We start from the raw sequence: 14999 nt of genomic DNA, 5'->3' as shown, positions 1-14999 counted from the left end.
ATAACAAATTCTGTATTTCCCTCTAATATCAAGATCCAGGAGGTGTTTTATTCTTTACTACTTTGAAAGTTTTACACATTCTGTCACAAGTTTTCTCTGAAAGGCGGGAAGTCTTTTCTAATGTGTACGGTCCTTACTTCCCCTTGCACACTTTGGGGTTTTGTTGTTTTTTTTTTTTTTTGTTGTTGAGAAAAGCAGAAAAATTCATTTGTAACCTGTGAAGTCTGAGCATTTGTTCCTTCTCCACATGTGCTGGTGGAGTATAACTTTTTGGTGGCGGTGGTAGACTCATGTAGTCCTAGTGTAATTGTACTATGTAGAAGCACAAATTCAGGATCAGGCACACGATTTCTGTAATCTAGTAGGGTCTTTGGTTATAACTTCTTGTTTTGTATTGCTTAGATGTTATTGTTACAGCATTAATATATGAAACCTAATAATGAATATGATCCACCAGTGTGCTAAGTATTTCACAGAAAAGTATGAAGAAAGGTCCCTGCCCTTACAATATACAATCTAAAAACACAGCACTCAAACCAAGCCTGGGAATAGGATAGGCTGGAGTGGTTGAATGGTGAAGTTGAGTGAACAATTTTTTAGTTTCAGGACTTCTGTATGAATTTCTTTTTCAACTGTTGTTCTCGGTGTTTAAAATGTTAGTCATCTGATTAGCCAACTTTACAGTGTGGGGAGGTCTGAGGCTTATAGGACTTTTGGAAGAGGTGCTTTTTGAGCAGCATCTTTGTCATAATAATTGTAGAAAGAAGGACAAGGACTAAAAAAATCCATTCACTAATTTTCAAACCAAGCGTAATCTCTTTAGAACACAGATAAAATAATTTTGCCACATACAGGGTCCATTTTTCAAACCTGGGTGCCAAATTGGACATCCAAATCCCACATTTGCAGACTCAAAATAGCATTTAGGCATAAAATGTTTATTTTACAAGCATAGCTGTTCATTTGAGTATCCAAAGAAAAGATTTGTCCAGCCAAGTTTAAAAGGTGGGCTCACAATCACCTTTGCCAGTAGTGTTTTTAATTATACTGTTGGTTATTCAATTCAAGGATTTAGGATTTCAGCAAAAGAAAGACAAATAAAATAGAAAACTGGAGTATAAAACAGATATAAATATTTGCTTTACTGAATAAATGTTGAATCTAAAGGCATCTTGAGCAGCAGTAATATGGGGCTGGATAAATTTCATAGCACGTCTCTAGATTTCTAGAGCAGGGATATTATAAATTAAATTTTAACAACAAAAAGATTTGCCAGCATTGTTTAAAGATGTGTAATTTCCTGCTGCTAAATTGATAATTCTACAGAGCCTCTTATGTTGAAATAAAATTAGACTTGTGGGCTTGCTCAAGGGAACTGAAGCAACTAACTTGATAAATGATTTGCAACAGCTCTACTCTGTTACCTCTGGTATTAGGCTCAAATTTCTTAACATCAATCAAGACTGAAGTGTTTTGAGACCTACAGCAAACAATGCTCATTTAACCCAGTCAAATGGATACTCTATGGCAAGAGGCTAAGCCGTCACTGATGCTTGTCTAACTGTGGGATGGGTGAAAGGTTAACTTCATTTTTTTGCTGTCAGGAGAAAGGCTTAAAACTTCTAAACAAAATCCCAGCAGTTTGCACTGATTTCATACCAACAAGCTCAGTTCAAATTAACACTGATTTATAGATTAGAAGACAAGAAGGCACCATTGTGATCATCTAGTCTGACCTTCTGTATAACACAGGCCATAAGAATTCTTTGAATTAATTACTGCTTGAACTAGAGCATGACTTTTAGAACAACATCCATTCTTGATTTAATAATTGCCAATGATGGAAAATCCACCACCACCCTAAGTAAGTGGTTACAATGGCTAATTATTCTCACTGTTAAAAGAACGCCTTATTTCCAGTCTGAGTTTGTCTAGCTTCAACTTTCAGACACTGGATCTTGTTATACCTTTGTATGCTACCATAAACAGCCCATTATCAAAATTTTGTTCCCCATAGAGGAACTTGTAGACTGCAACCAAGTTATCCCTTAACCTTTTCTTTGTTAACCTAAATAGACAGACTCAAGGTGTTCAGTCACCAAGGCACGTTTCCCAATCCTTTAGTCATTCTCATAACTCTTCTCTGAACGGTCTCCAATTTATCAACCTCCTTCCTGAGTGGGGAAAAATAAACTTTCACTCTCTTAGCCAGAGTTTCTGGGAGATTTGAACCTTGAAGCCCTCAATGCTACAAGTAACAGCCGTTCCCCCAGGCCGCTGTACATTCATGTTACAGTTTTTCAGTGAACTCTCTATTTGGAATTTGGGATTTCCTATCAGTTCTAACAAGTTAAAAGCCAAATTCTGTCTTGGATCCATGTGGTTTTCTCCCATTGACTTCATTGATATCAATGGGGCTTATGCACACATGCATTCTGGGCCTAAGATAGAGGGCCAGACTGTGACTGGCCATGGTCCTTATGTATGTATGCATTGGAGGAGCGTCTCAAGGGAATACCCCGTGCAAGGACCAGACAACTGGAGTTCCTGCCCTGAGGAAGCACAGGGAGTGCTCTCTCCATGGCCCATCAAAGCTTCATATCACAGCCCCAGAGCACCCACAGAGTCAGCGCCTATGACTATAAGGCAATCCAGCTCCCAACAACAGGCTTGTGAATACATAGATTCATAGATTCATAGATATTTAGGTCAGAAGGGACCATTATGATCATCTAGTCTGACCTCCTGCACAACGCAGGCCACAGAATTTCACCCACCACTCCTACAAAAAAACCTCACACCTATATCTGTGCTATTGAAGTCCTCAAATTGTAGTTTAAAGACCTCAAGGAGCAGAGAATCCTCCAGCAAGTGACCCGTGCCCCATGCTACAGAGGAAGGCGAAAAACCTCCAGGGCCTTCCAATCTGCCCTGGAGGAAAATTCCTTCCTGACCCCAAATATGGCGATCAGCTAAACCCTGAACATATGGGCAAGATTCATCAGCCAGATACTACAGAAAATTCTTTCCCGGGTAACTTGGATCTTACCCCATCTAAAACCCATCACAGGCCATTGGGCCTATTTACCATGAATATTTAATTACCAAAGCCATGTTATCCCATCATACCATCTCGCACATTGTTGTGTTTAATCTTAATATTTTCATTCCTCCTTCAAAATTTCTTTTAGAAATGGAGGTTTGAAATATCTTGCACTGAGCACTGCTTGAGTCACATGTTTTGGAAAGAGAACCTAAGTACTGGACAGAGAACCTGTCCTGAAATATGATGAGAGGACACAGGAAGATGCCTCCCATTTGCCAGTCCATTGCAAGGTGGGGCCTATCAGAAAATACCTGGGAACTGCTGTCATAAGTAATAAAATTATTGTGGTTTGTTCTCTTCTCAGGACCAATTTCATCTCATATACAGGGAAATAGTCTTGATTATTCCAGGTGCCTTCTTATCCCTCTGGTAGAGCACAGTATCTGCATTTCTGCTCACTCACTTCTGCCTTTTATATGTTATGGTTTCTGCTTTCAATGTGAAGGCTCTATTTTCTCAGAAATCATGTTATATATACTGTACCGTATTTACTGCACCTTGGTATTGACTCTGAGTAAGGATATGCTGACACAATCGTCTCCCACTTCCCCATCCTTAGTATCTTAAAGACCAAATGTATTTTCTTTTCAGACACTGGCCATAACTTCTCAGAAAATATGCATTCTGAAAGTATTTATGAAGGCTTAAATCCACATGCTTCCCTGAACAATTCACTGTTTGACCTCCGATTCAATTCTTAGTCAATTCCCTTCAAACAATTCTGTGACTGTGAATGACAACATATATTTGTTCTTGTTCTAGCTTCGCAGTCTTTTCAAACAAGAGGGCCTTGTGCAGAAGGTTTCAGTAATTCTTAGTCAGGAGGATAGCTGAATATTGAGCGCTAATTAGAGCTGAAGGCACTGCTTAGAAGTAGTCTCACAGCACTATGGGAACATAAATGAAAAAATATGGTGTGAGAACTACCAAGTTTTAATTTTTAAAAATGCACTTACTAATGGCCTCTTCAGGCAATGTTGATTCTATTACATATATTATAGTATTTTATAATTTATCTAATGCACTCATCACAGTAGTATCCAGCATTGCATTATCCTAAGAACATATAAGCCTAAAGTCCTTGGCAGTTATGCATGTTCACAACTTTTCCATTTTTAAACAATCTAAATATTAGGTGACCTGCAACCATATGTCCTATGAACCTTTAGTAATCTGAAATGTACTCTTCTCTTTCCCCAGTAAAAGATTGCCATGCTGTTGTTAAATTGAACAGTATTACCAGTTTTAGTTGGCAGATGCTGAGAAGGATTACTGATGTAATCATACTTGAGTTGCCCAAAGTAGACTAGATAAAATATAGAGGCCAGATGCTGATCTTCATGACTCTGGTGCAAATGAGGAACCGCTCCACTGAAGTAAATGGTTACTCCTGATTTATACCAGTGTAAACGAGATCAGCATCGACTGTAAATTTGTAGCTGCTCTGAATGTAAACCTCTCAGTGACTTAAAAGTTTTGTGTGAGGTGCAGTTACAGGAGTGGACTCAAAGTGACAATGGGAACTAAGTATGATCCGAGAGCAGCATTTGATTCTTATACGCTTTACTGAAGAATGAAGTCTAGGTAGGTTGAATGGAAAGGACCTCTTGGGTCATCTAATCCAATTTACATAATTCTGAAATGTAGTCACAGCAGAGCTTCTGACTTCGCAACATTTTTTTTATTCCTGTACCTTGGGTCATTCTCACACAGTTGTTTTTTCCCTTTGATAAATATGTTTAATAATAGTCAAGTGGTATTTGTTTAGATTTGCCAGAGGCCTTCACTGTCCTGATTTGTCCCATCTTTTTAGTTTAGACACTAGTGTTCTCGTTGTCTTTTATGCCATCTACATTCTCATGTGTAATACTGCATGGAATGCTGATGATGCAACTCTGTGGGCGGGATTGTGCTTGGCCTCTGCATAAAGGTGCAAAGATAGGATGCGGACAGGGGTGCTGGAACAATTTTTATAGCGGGGGTGCTGATGATGGAAACCATGTATTTGGTGTTTATTATTACTACTTCAAGACAGGGGGTGCAGCAGCACCCCTAGTTCCAGCATCACTGAATGGGACAGTAGGAGATTTCCCTCATTTCACCTTCCACAACTGTAGTCCCTGTACTTTTCTGACTGCACACAGGCTGCTCTCTGTTTAATATTCTTTGAGCCACCTTGTGATGAAGTTAATAGATCCCACAGAGATGAGGAAGGTGCCAAGGAGGCTCTGTGTGTGGGGCTAGCCCCACCTCTCCAGCCCTGTCAATCATGTATTGTGTGGAGGAGGCCTTTAAAAAGGAAGAATCTACAGTCAACTGTGGGGAGTGATCACCCTGAGCAGAAAAGGGCTGGAGTGACTCCTGAAGCCATAAGGGGAACTTCCCATCCAGGAGATCTCCACACCCAATCCTATGGGGAGTGCAGGGAACTCCCAGGGTAAGCCTGACAGAGTGAGCCTGATTCAGCTACCCAGCCAGAAGGACTCCTAGAAAACCACTATGGAGTCAGCCCCAAAGTAAGCAGGTACTGCTGGCCTTGCCTTTTCCCCCTTGAGTTGGCTGTGTGAAGAAGTTATTCCTGGGTGTGTTGGAACATTTGTTTTCCTTTTGATCCCCCCCGGAAGAGACATAAAAAGCCCTGCAAAGGATGGGGTCCCCCTTGCAAAGACTGAGAAGCTCGGGCTTGAACATAAGCCAGCCAGTATAGATAACTGGGCTTGGTCAGGGTCTCCCACTGTCCAGGAGAAAACCCTAAGGGGACTCTTTTACACACCCCAAAAGAGACCAGTCCATGGCCCTGTGCACCTGGAAGAGATCATGTTGTATCCTCCTTAGGTGTGGTGCAGGTTGCAAACTCCTCCAGCTGTCCATGTGGAAGAAAAGTGTCTTAGTGCCTCAAAGCCCACTGAAATCAACTGAAAGACCCATATCAACTGCCATGGGTTTTGGGTTGAGCCCCCAATATCAGCATATGCCTTAATGGCACAATTTATCCACATATGTTGTTGCAAAGTTACAACTGCACTCTACAGGGTCAGCGATGACTTGCCAAACTGAACAAAACCATAAGATGGCAGGAATACTAGAATAATCACTCTTGAGAGAGGATCATTTTTATTTCAACGATTTTAGATAAAATAGATGATTACCCTCCAGTTCTTCTGTCTATTTCATTCCAAGTGTTAGAAAGTGTAAATGAGTAAGAGGAGTACTGTACCTAACATTTTTTTGGGTCATAGTTGCTATGGAAACTATACTTACAATAATCAGTGTCTCTCACTTTCTTCACGGCTGTCACTAAAAAAAAAAAAAAGTGAGGAACTGGAGATTGGATGAGAAAATGGAACATTTCTCATAGAGTGTCTGGTTTCTGAGAAGGGGAGATGTTGAATAACCCCCCTTACAACTGATCTTACTTATAATTCTGATAAGGGTAGAAGTTTAAAATTGTGCATATTACAATTTAAATAATTATTGACAAGAAAGGACACTTTTCAGCTAACTAAAGTACCCCATCTAAGTGGCTTTCTGTACATACACAAGCTACAAAAGAAATTAGAAAAAGCAGTTACAGAAGTCTTAACTGACACTTTTTACTCTTATAAATGCTTAAGGGCCTGAGTAGTGCAAAAAATATTATTCTGAAAAGAGCCATGGTATATAGAAAAATGATTGAATGGAACTTTCTGACCCAAAACTGTCCTTTGAACAATATTATTCATGTGTAGTTAGATCAAAGGCCAAATTCTGCTCTCATTTACACCCATACAAGTCCAGAGTACTAGCAGTGACATCCAAGAATATAATTTGGCCCCGTTTCTACAGTAACATCTAATTATCTCCACACTATGACCCCTGTTGACTCAGTCTCACACTGTTCTGTTGATCAATTACTGTAATGCTCTATTATATAGGTGTCTCTGAAAGGATTCCACTTATTTTCAGCCACAGTCTGCTCTCAAATGCATGTATGTAGCTCCCATTTACTTCAATGGAAGCCACAGACCTGAGGGCCGAATGTGACCCTCAGATTCCAACTTGTAAAAAAGGTTCTTTGCTATCCCTAATTGAATCATGAAACTGGGTTACAGTGACACATTTTTTGTATTGTACTTAAAAACCCTCTTCAGTGTAGTCTGCTCACTTTGGTTTCTCTCAGCAAGCTCTTTGGCATTGCCATGAGGTCAAGTGACACAAACTTTTGGTTTTTCCCTTACACTCACTATAAAAACGTATGCTATAAGAGAAGATAGGCACATAGTGTAACTTACACCTACTGATCATTTAAGAGATGTTTAACAACTAAGGATAGCTATAAAATTCATTATACAATTGTATCAATTAATAAATATACAGTCATCTGGTCTTTGTTTAAATGGTAGCAATGATCTTATTAATTTAAACTATCACCACATAAATGTTAGTCACCAACTTTTCAGATTCTCGTTTGGCTATTTTCTCCTTGAAGGCCATTTTAATATCCAAGGGCGCTCTCTTATAATTCAGTGGATATTACTATCAGAAAGCTTGTTGTTAGTGGAGTTACACAGTAGGAGTAGGGTAACCAGATGTCCTGATTTTATAAGGAAAGTCCAGATTTTTGGCGCTTTTGCTTATATAGGCACCTATTACCCCCCACCCTCTGTCCTGATTTTTCACACTTGCTGTCTGGTCACCCTAAGTAGGAGAAGCCAACCCTAGTATCTTTTTGCTGTAGGAGCACTGGCAGGATCTCTTTCCCAATGAGACAAAAAACCAGCTCCTCTTTGCTCCTTTCTGTGAGCTACTGCAACACAGGTAGGAGCCAGGAATAGTTATTAACTCTTGCCCCCATGCGCAGTGGTAATTTCTTTACCCACCCAAAGCAGATGAGGAGAGAGTATAGATAATCTCATGGGAACACAGCACTTAAAAACATATCTGGTAGGTGATCATTGCTCCAGTCCAAGAGACTAGTTCAGGAACTCCTCACTTAACGTTGTAGTTATGTTCCTGAAAAATGCGACTTTAAGTGAAACGATGTTAAGCGAATTCAATTTCCCCATAAGAATTAATGTAAATGGGAAAGGGGGGAAAGGTTAGGTTCCAGGGAAATTTTTTTCACCAGACAAAAGACTATATTATATTATAGTGTGTGTGTGTGTGTGTGTATGTACACACACACACACAAACAGTATAAGTTTTAAACAAACAATTTAATACTGGTACACAGCAATGATGATTGTGAAGCTTGGTTGAGGAGGTGAAGTCAGAGGATGGGATATTTCCCAGGGAATGTCTAACTGCTAAATGATGAACTAGCCCTCAAGGGTTAACTCGTTGTTAATGTAGCCTCACACTCTACAAGGCAGAAGGAATGAAGGGAGGGGAGACAGCATAGCAGACAGACACACACCGTGTGTGTGTGTGTGTGTGTGTGTGTGTGTGTGTGAGAGAGAGAGGGAGAGAGATGTGCACTTCCCCTTTAAGTATGCTGATCCCTGTCTTAAGTATACCGCCTTGTTAATTAGATCAGCAAGCTGAGACCCACCTCAGCTGCTGCCTCCAGGACTGTCCTGTGTCCCCCTTGCTCTATGGAAGATGGGGTAAGCGGGGTGCAGGAGCAGGGGGGAGGAGGACACCCTGACATTGGCCCCCTCTTTCCCCGCACAGCAAGCAGGAGGCTCTGGAAGCAGCTCCAAGGCAGAGGGCAGGAGCAGCACATGGCAGTGGGGGAGGGAGCTGAACTGCCGGCAATTGATAGCCTGCTGGGCAGCTGCTGCACAGGGAACTTAGGGGAGTGGGGAGCTGATAGGGTGGCTGCCGGTCCACCCTAGTTCCAAGCCCCCATCAGCTAGCTGCACCGGGCTGCTCTTCCTGCAAGCAGTGGACAAAGCAGGCAGCTGCCAAACGACCGTTAGAAGGGAGCATTGCACAACATTAAACGAGCATGTTCCCTAATTGATCAGCAACGTAACAAACAACATTAACCGGGATGACTTTAAGTGAGGACTGTACTGTGCAATGTACATCTAGGGGACTGGAGGGAGTAATTTGTGGAATTCCCTTAGTCTGATAGAGCCTAGTCTGTTGATGTTCAGGACACACTCAGGGCCCGTCTGTTTTCTCAGGTTTTTGAGAAGGGATGAGTTGAAGGGTAAATATGCTAGAGCAGATGGTAATGGCGAGTCCAAATAGGGGTGAAATTCACCAAGAGGATCAGCATAAGGCATTTGCATAACTTAATACCTATTTAGACTTATTTAGGAGACTTAACTGTGGTTTAAGTAATATCCAATCCTTGATATACAAGGGGTGAGCTTTTTCTGAGCCTTGTCTTCATGAGGAAATTTAAACTTGGATTTTCAAAGGAGCTTAACGGAATTAGACACCTAAATTGTACTGAATTTCAATTGGAGTTTGGCACCTATCTTTCTTAGATTTCCTTTGAAAAATCCCAGCCTTAATCATGTTTAAGCATTATTTTAACAATTCAGTTAGCTGCCATGGTGGTGACTGGGCAATATAGTGAAGGACAAGTCATGTCAGCAAGGACTGGGCCCAGGATTTACCCATGATTAGCAGACCTGATGCTGAGCATGATTGTTTCTTGACGATACTGACTAATCAGTCACGGTCAAACTGTCACCTAACTTGATTTTTTAATATTATGTTTAAATGCAATTAAAATTCCTTAAGAGGATCATCCCCCAAGATGAATTGGTGGGAGGGTTTATAACTTATATTGATTTAAGTATCTCTGATATCTTCAGATTAAAAAAATTAAAACATCTAAGTTTTGTCTAGTTTTGTACATATGTCTAAAAATAGATGCAAGCATTTATGTATGTATCTATATAATATGTAGAGTGAAATTCCATTTGAGATACAAGGAAAAAATTCAGGACTTTAAGTCTGCTGTGACTCCACTGTGAATGGAGTTTCACTATATCTGTGGTAACCATTAGAGGCTTCAACTATACTAAGGCTTATTGCACAATAACTAATAGAGCAGTATGAACTGTTGCTGGTGATCCTTGGAGCTGGCCATGTAGCTTTAAATTTCCTCATTTTCCCTCTGCTAAATCACATTGAAAGGTAGCAAAAAATGAGTTAAACACTTTCATAATTTCCCCTGCACACCACTGCTGTGCTTGTCCTCGGGATGTTATCTAGTCACGAGCAGGAAGAGAGTTGGTCCATAGACACTTTTAAGATGTGGTGTGCCCTGTGCAGAGTTTGAGAACCCCAATATTTAGGAGTGCAAAAATGTGGTTGCAAAAGAGAGAGAAAAAATCTGACATGCTACATTTCACGGTTCTTGTGTTCAAAAACTTGAATTAATTGCAAAAGTTTCATGCTTCTGTCCATATGGAGATTACTTTGCCTTACTGTTTATTTACTATCTCAGAAACTAATACTTTGACATGTTAGCAGACAAATTTGGTGTATTTTTGATATTGCCTATTAAGAACAATTTTACAGTAAGGTTAAAGATTCTGTAGTTTGCACCACATAAAACATATTTCTATCAGTGTTTTATTCAGTAGTTCAAATTCTGTATTATTTCAGGTTGTTCTTTGAATCATATTTATAATTTTAAGAGTAATCTGCAACACTGTGTATCTTTTATACTTTAGTAATTTTCTTTCCTTAGGGCTTGTAGCGGGATGGTCACCCTGCTCCTGCCCTGGGGGGCCAATAGTTAAAAGCAGCCCTGGAGAGGGCTGTGGCTGGAAATAAGGGGAGTGAGAACAGCTGGGGGAAGCTGACTGAGTTGCTGACCACAGCTGTAGCCAGCTCAACCAGGGCCTAGCTGGCCTTCATAAGAGGGCTGTGAGGCAGGAGCAGAAAAGGAGTCTCACTTTAGTCCTGGACTAGCTGCCTGGGTGCAAGGTACTGCAGCAGAGCAGTGCTGGGGAAGGGCAAAGGGAGCTGGGGAGCTCCAGCCTGGTAAACCCTCAGGCTGCAGGCCTTGCTAAAGGCCAGGAAAGGTACTGGGGCTACAGAGGTATAGCCTGGGAATAGGCAGAGGCAGCTGGTCCTACCCCACTCAGTGATGAGTGGCCATTACAGACTGCAGTCTGCCCTAGTGAGCAGGGGCTAGATGATGACTGGCAGTAGCCACTGAGGCAAGGTGGGTTTAGAGGGTGGGGGTTCCCTTGGGAGGGGAGACCCAGACTGTGGGGTACTTTGGTGGCAGAACCCCAGGGTAAGGGGTACCGGGGTCTGGGAGGGACATGAGGGCCCTAACTCAGGTGAGTCACCGGCCTGCAGAGGGCACTCTGGGCTGGAAGAGCGAATTCCTGAGATGACTAGCAGAAGGCACCACGCGGTAAGCCTTCACTTCGCTACAGGGCTTCTTTAAAAAAAAAAAAAATACACCTGTTAACATTAGTTGAACTAAATAGATTTATGGAGCACTGAGAATACATAGAATATGCCTGTCTTTGTGAAGAACTGACTGCTAAGACATTTAATATAATGCCTACAGAGGGAGCTCTTCTACCATTATTTTTTCTGTATGGCAGAAATGAGAACACTGTGTCCAGCATCCAGATAATCAGTTTAAGACCGAGAAGAATATGCAGAGATCAGTTACTCCTCCTTAGAAATTAAAAATAATAATAAATATCAAAATGGCTATTGCTTTTTAAATTATCTATAAACTACTATGAAATATTTGCAGCTTCAGAAGAATGTTTTGAGTTAATTTTATGTTCCCTTTACAAATCTTTAGGATGACTATTCAAATTGGGAAAACAATGTACAGGCTATTCCAAAACTCACCCTGGTGTCAGCTCAGGAGTAGCTTAATTGAAATCGATGTAAATTTCACCAGTGTAGTTCTGGTAAAAGCGAGAGGAGAATTAGGCCTAATTTTCAACCAGAAAATTGTAGCCAGGCATTAACAATGGATAGTGCAGTTCTAGGCTGTACATTGTATCAGCAATGTTTAAAAATACATAGTGATGTATTGTATGTAGTTATAAGGATAGGAAAGCCAAGTCATCCAGCGAGCCTGATATGAGCTTTTATTTTTAAAGTTTTTTTTTTTTTGATGAAGCCTGGGGTTAATTGTAGGGGAAAGTATTTTGTGAACAATATGACCAGTTTTAAAACCATATTAGCTAAGCCAATATGGCACACTTGGAAATATTAATATATTTAATGATGCAAATATTTATATTTAAGAGGTACAATAATGAAGGGAAACTAAAGTATTGGGAATACACAAGTAAAAATGCTGGTGGGTCAAATTCTGTCCTGAGTTACACGTCTACAACTCCCATGAAAGTGAATGAGAGTTACAAATGTGTATTGCAATCCTGAATATGGCCTCCTGTTGTTAGATACCTACATATGCAGGTTGAGATTTTGAAAAGCAGCCTAGGGGTTTTAGACAGTCTTTCATTAAAATTAATCTACTTTGAAAATCTCAACCAGACTCCACAGGAGTTAAAGATAAGTGAGCAATTATACGTACAGAAGTTGGTTTAAAAAGCAGGAGAGAATTGAAGCAGTATAAACAAAGGAAATGGGTATTTCTCAATTTCAAGAAATTGTAAATTGGCTTGATAGATTAAGGAAAAATCACTTTGCACTGTACTTTATAGCTCACATTCTACCCTGCAACTTAAAAAATCCTCTAACAAGGTACAGGGGCTGTAAAATAAAATGCCATGTGAATGACTTGGATGTAGATGTGAGCTCAGAACTTATGACCTTTCCCTGAGTCTGAGAAATGCTAGACTTATTGCAGAGGAAATTCGTTTATTCCCTGTAGATGCTAAGGGCCTGGTGATTTTCCTCTCACTTACATCAGTATGACACTGCTCTTGTTCCACTGACTTCAGTGGCATTACTCCCGATTTAAACTGGTGCAAGAGGAGAATCAGGTCTACCAACTGTAAAATTTCTACAACTTTCACTCAGTTCTTGGATTCAGAAGCAGCCGCATATCACAAATTTAGGAGCTTGAAGTGTAGTGTCAAATGCAGGGAAAAGGTGCAAGAAAACCCAACAAGAACTATGCCATGATGGAATATTCAGAGTGGTGCTTCTCTCTTCACTAAATACAAACACCTCCCGCCATACTTAACCTATGACTTATACTTTTTCTGCACCTTACCATGTTAGTCACACTGACTTAGATTCCCCTATACACTGGCAGAATGGGTGTAAGTAAATCTAAAGGAGTCTAACATTTTAAATGCTAATTTAAGCCACTTTACATATCATTTCAGAATCTGACCCATCACCAGCTACTGCAGGAGAACCAAGAAATACTGAATTCCGAACTTATAAGGATGGTAAGTAAAAGAAGAACTTCAAAAAAGTGTTTTATTTTGAAATGTATTTATCTGAAATTTTCCAGTCTAAGAAAAAAATTCTGATTTTGTATTGATACCTTAAACACGTTGTTTGCTTCCTTCACAGCTTTACAGTTCATCTTTTAAAATTATAATGAGGGATATGGTGAACTATTTTGAATATAACTATAAAAGTAATCAAACTGCAATGTTCTTTTCTAAGGGATACTGAGAAAACATACTTGTTTGTTCTGTTCCCATCTGCTACAGTCATTTCAGACTGGAGACTGACAAAGGATACTCATTTCTAAAATACATGCCTTTTCCTAGAAATTGTTGTCATGTTTCCATATATCATGTTGTTTTTCATTCTATGCTAATGCAATGTAATGAATCTTTAGTGATGAAACATTAGATGTGATACAACAGAACAGTGCTGCATCCTAGACAATTGCAAGAGAACAGACTAAGCTTCTTCCAGTAGACCGATCACATCCTAAAAAGAAGGTGATAATTTAAAGGACTTGTGTTATGTGGCTGGAAAACTCATTTCTTAAATCGTATGTCTGTTTTAAAGGTGTTATGCTGGTAAACTGTATCAGCTCTTCAGTGCTTACTAAAGAACAAAAAACATGGTCCGTTTCACTGGCACGTACAGAGAAATTTTTGGGTTTGTGGTTTTTTTTGTTGTTTTTTTGGGGGGTTTTTTTGGAACCTCAATTTTGAGAATTAAGATTTTTTTTCACTCTTGCTTCCTGAAATTAAACAGCAATCCTTGTTAGAATTTAGAGGAACATGGAACCAGCTCTCCGTTCCATAAGAATGGACATACTGGGTCAGACCAAAGGTCCATCTAGCCAGGGCCAGCTCTAGGCACCAGCAAACCAAGCAGGTTCCTGGGGCGGCAAATGTAAAGCGGCGGCAGGACGTCGGGCTCTGGGGAGGCAGTCTGCCGGCAGCGGGAATTCGGCGGCTGCTCTATCACCGTGCGTTTCACGCTTGACAACAATTCGATGGCAGACACGCACCTCTTCTTCGGTCGCCGGCAGCAATTCGGTGGCTGCACCATCTCTCCACCTCCGTGTTTGGCAGGCAGGATTCCGCCTCCCTGTTCGGCGGCAAGTTTTTTTTTTTTTTTTTTTTTTTCCGCTTGGGGCGGCAAAAATGCTGGAGCCAGCCCTGCATCTAGTCCAGTATCCTGTCTTCCTACAGCGGCTGGTGCCAGATGCTTCATAAGGAATGAACAGAACAAGGCAATTTACTGAGTGATCCGTCCCTTATTCTCCAGTCCCAGCTTCTGACAGTCAGAGGTTAGAGACACCCAGAGCATGGGACTGAGACCTTGACTATCTTGGCTAATGGCCCTTGATGGACCTATCCTCCATGAACTTATCTAGTTCTTTTTTGAACCCAGTTATACTTCTGGCCTTCACAACATTCTCAGGCAATCAGTTCCACAGGTTGACACTGTTGTGTACAGAAGTATTTCCTTATGTTTTTAAATCTGTAGCCTATTAATTTCATTGCGTGACCCCTGGTTCTTGTGTTTGTGTGTTATGTGAAGAGGTAAATGACACTTCCTTATTCCCATTGTCCACAAC

At 40.6% G+C, this 14999-nt stretch overlaps 1 protein-coding gene across 2 annotated transcripts in view; it reads right to left on the bottom strand.

Moving 5' to 3' along the window:
* LOC102946609 (regulator of G protein signaling 7 binding protein) overlaps positions 1–14999 on the bottom strand; it is an 80705-nt gene that overhangs the window by 30813 nt on the left and 34893 nt on the right. The gene's annotated exons all lie outside the window — the stretch shown is intronic.

Source organism: Chelonia mydas, chromosome 5 (genome assembly GCF_015237465.2).
Source record: "Chelonia mydas isolate rCheMyd1 chromosome 5, rCheMyd1.pri.v2, whole genome shotgun sequence".
Classification (NCBI taxonomy): Eukaryota; Metazoa; Chordata; order Testudines; family Cheloniidae; genus Chelonia; species Chelonia mydas.
Note: the sequence above shows the minus strand (reverse complement) of the source record. Positions and strands in the feature narration are given on the sequence as shown.